Raw genomic sequence first — 4188 nt, 5'->3', positions numbered from 1 at the left:
ACAAGTTTAATGGACACTTATACAGTCTAGATAGTTTTATGTTAGCTTGGGCTCAGTGAGGAAGTCAGGGCTACCTGTCTTAAAGACCTTACTCCTCATCCTCCTTTCACTTATGCACAAGTTTGATATTTCATCAACTTTGATACCACGGACTTCAGTGCATATTTGAATTTGTCATATATAACTCCGGAGAATTAACAACTTAAAATAATTTTTTTCATATGAAAAACATTTTTGGAAGTCCAATGCTCATATCTTTTCTTAATTTCAGGTGTATGCTCACTTCTCTTTTATTAATTATTTTTTTCAGTGATCCTCAGTACTTGGAGATCAGCTAGAAGGTTTTCACCACCATGCTCTTGTCCTTGTGCCTCAGCCTAGTGAAAGTTTCTGTGGTATTCTCTTGTGGTCAGGACAGGACAATAGCTTCAGAGACACTAGTATGTCTGTTTATCACAGACCCTCATATACCTGTTTTCTTATCACAGATTTTGGAAATTCTGCTTTTAACTTTCTAAGGGTCTTGATGTAATTCTTAATAATCTGTTGCCACATAAACCCCCGAAACTGCAAATGCTTCTAATTGTGTTACCTAATTTAATGTCATCAAACCTAAACATCCCATCCAAAGCACTTTTCCCCTCCTGTCATAAATCCATGCTTCTCTTGCTTACATTTTAGCTCTAAACACAAAAGGTTACTTCATTAAAATACTTTGCTACTAGAGCATCCAAAGACCTCCTCAATTTTTATCAGATATCTCAACTGAGTACTTTCTTAAAAATGCCAGCTGAATACATTTTGCGAGTCTTCATCTATATGAATCTTATAACCAATTAAATATGGCCAGGAATTTAGCCATAAAATTTTATGTGAAATATTATCTATCTCATGGTGTTGTTAAATGTACACCTATGTGACAACTAGCATTCATCCATTCATTTGTTTATTTATTGAAAAATACTTATTGGGGACTCCATAAGTTATAGGAACAGTGCTATGGAAATACACAGGTAAATAAAATTGATGCAGACCCTGATGTCATGGAACATAAAGTATGGTTGAGGTGATAAGCTATAACTGGATTGTCATAGAAAGAATCCTATAATTACAGATTATAATACTCACTCTTAAATTAATAATTCAGGTTGGTACAAGTATGTACAAAAGGAGAACATAAACATGCCATGGGGAGAATTGAGGGAAAGACAGTTGGCAAAAGCTACTGATGTAATGACATTTGAGTGGGTATCTGAAAGATTTTGGTCTTTGTTCAAACACAGTGTTTCCAGATATGTTTGGAGGCAGGTGCAACTACTGAAATTCTGATGGAAGCTATGGCCCTCTTCCCAGAAAATGTATGCAGACACAAACACAGGAAACACACATAAAGTTTTGAGAAGTTCGTGGACCCTCTGAAGCCCTTCCTTGAACCTTATGTCCAAAGCAATTCCAGTACTGATAGTAAAAGGAAGTCCCTGAAAATTTTTGAAAAAAGACACTACATATTTATTTGTATAAAAAATCCCACCAAATGTAAGACTATGAGTTATGAGTCTGGATACTTGGGTAAGATTGTCACTAGTGGAGATCAAGAGAAGGGGTTGGATTTCAGACAATCTGGTAGTTAGAATGGGTAAAAATTGGACAATTAGTTATGGCAAATGAGAAAGAAAAGAATAAGCATTAATGATGGCTCCCTAGGTTTCTGGTCTGGGTAACAGGTGAACAGGGATGTCATCCACTCAAATAGACATCACTTATGTTTTGAAAGTTTAGCTGTTCTAATGTATGTGTAGCTTTATATCATTTTATTTTCATTTCCATTCCCCTAATGATAAATGACGTTGATCATCTTTTCATATGTATGTTTACCATCTCTGTATCTTCTTTGTTGAAGTGCTTACTCAGATCTTTTCCTATTTTTCTTTAAAAAAAATTTTTAATGGAGGTACTGGGGATTGAATCCAGGACATCATGCATGCTAAGCATGTGCTCTACCATTGAGCTATTCCTCATTCCCCCATTTTTAAATCAGAATATTTGTTGTTTTACTGTTGAGTTTTAATAGTTTTGCATATTGTTGATTTATGTTGTCTTTTATCAGATGTATTCAAATTTTTTCTCTCAGTACTTTGTCTTTTCATTCATTAAACAATATTTTTCATTAAGTACAAAGGGTTTCTTTTTTAATTTGATTTAATTTGTGTGTGTAAGAAAAACGTTAATTGCTGTTGCACAAAAAATCTGTATGAAGTACAAATTGGTTCCAATAACATTAATAGAGAACATATTCTAGAAAGTGGAGGTAGAAGAATGCAAAATTCTGGCAGCAATTTAATAGAACAGTCCCAGATGTTTAGACTGAGTCCAACACCTAATGAGGACAAAAGCCCTGTCTGTGGTGAATTGTGAATAATACCTGGAGAAATATTACACTGTACATAAACCAAATGGAAATGTTTTCACACGTGCTGTTATGTTTCATATAGTAAAAGGGTTTTTCTACCATGGGCATTGATTTCACAGCAAGTATGGCATAGAAAACCTAAACACAGATGAGAAATCTAATGTAAGATATCTAGTTTCTTGATACAAAAATGCATATAATTCAACATGATTACACTATATCTAGGGCTTTTTTCAACTGCAAGGTGGTAGTTATTGAAATCATTGCTTCTATTATCAATATCTATAAAGCAGCCCACCTTTCATGTGTGTTTTTCTTTCCTGTTTATTTCTTCATTTTTCTTAATCCAGTCTGCTGTTGTTGCTGCTGCTTACCAAATTGCTGAAAACAAAGTAGCAATCATTGAGCATAGCACTCTGGCAACCAAGAAGTTTAAAACCTTCAGTATTCTGGGGTGAAGGAAACATTGTGTGACATTTGGAACTCTGATTTACAAACAGAGTGGTCATAAATTCTTTGATTTGAAGACCCCCACAATTTTCCTAATCAGAAGTTCCTGATAAGAGTTCTGACTGCATTTTGTTTCAAAGTTACCATAAGAAAATTCTTGTTTTGAACTGATGTGAATATTCCAGTAACTTCCCTCTGATTTTATTCCGTTCACTGAATACCAGAAAATATCATTCAGTGTGATGGTAATGACAGAACTTGGTATCAGATAATGAATTACATTCTTACTAGTAACATTCTTTGTAGTAACATCATCTTTCATTTACAACTGGTTTGTAACTATTGGGTCAAGCTCACTCATTAGAATTTCTAGGGTTTGATCTTATTGTATCAACAGTCAAAATTCATACATCCCATACAATATGTTGCTCCATTGGGGAAAATTGCATTTAAGAAACATTATTTTTTCCTGGAAATTCTAGTGTGGGTACCCTTTGTAAATCTTCATTAAATTCTTACAAAAATAAAAGAAGCTTTGAATTGAGTCAAACCCACTGTAATCCCTAGAAAGCTTCAATAGGGGAACCAGTGCTTTCAAGCCATGGGTGGTGCCATATGTCATCAAAATGGAACACCTCTTAAAGACAAACTCGCTACTCTCACTAAGTGTATAAGCTTCCTATTTGTCATTTTTTTGTCACATTTATGATTCAGTAGTGCACACCCTTTGAAAAATATGTCTCACTCAGACCTTGGGATGGTGTGAAGACCCCCAGATACTTGGTTTGCACTGGGATGCTATCTGAAGAATCAGCCCTCTAGTGGCTTACTCCATTCCTTTGAAAAAAATGGCCAGGCAGTTTTCATCATCATTAGACTAATGAACAATTAACAGCTACAGAAAATCAACTAAATGAAATCTCTTCTCCCGATGCTATCACAGCTACTATGTTACTAAATATCAGGTTCTTCTCTTTTTTTTTGCTAAAATGTTATATAAAAATTTAAAAGAGTACTTTACATTTTCCAGGTCTTTTTGTCTAATTTTCACGAGGGGAGAGCAAAAGTTGAACCTGAGTCTGCTGGAAATAGAAGCAGATGCAGTTAGTCTCTTGTAGTCTGCTGTTTCTCCATTAAAGAAAGTTAAGCTAATGCTACCTACTTTTGCTAGCCATAGAATGTAAGCCTAAGAGTTTAAATAAAGACTAAATTATCTGGCTTTGTCTGTTTGTTTTTACATATCATGCTTTAGGTGTTGCATCAAAAATTAATCTCTATGATCATGGTCATATAGATATCTTCCTATTCTTCTAGAACTTTTTTTGATT

At 34.4% G+C, this 4188-nt stretch overlaps 1 pseudogene; it reads right to left on the bottom strand.

Moving 5' to 3' along the window:
- Positions 1 to 2761: 2761 nt before the first annotated feature.
- Positions 2762 to 3248, bottom strand: LOC102511073 (annotated as a pseudogene).
- Between the last annotated feature and the right edge of the window lie 940 nt (positions 3249 to 4188).

The sequence above is a fragment of the Camelus ferus genome, chromosome X (genome assembly GCF_009834535.1).
Source record: "Camelus ferus isolate YT-003-E chromosome X, BCGSAC_Cfer_1.0, whole genome shotgun sequence".
Classification (NCBI taxonomy): domain Eukaryota; kingdom Metazoa; phylum Chordata; class Mammalia; order Artiodactyla; family Camelidae; genus Camelus; species Camelus ferus.
Note: the sequence above shows the minus strand (reverse complement) of the source record. Positions and strands in the feature narration are given on the sequence as shown.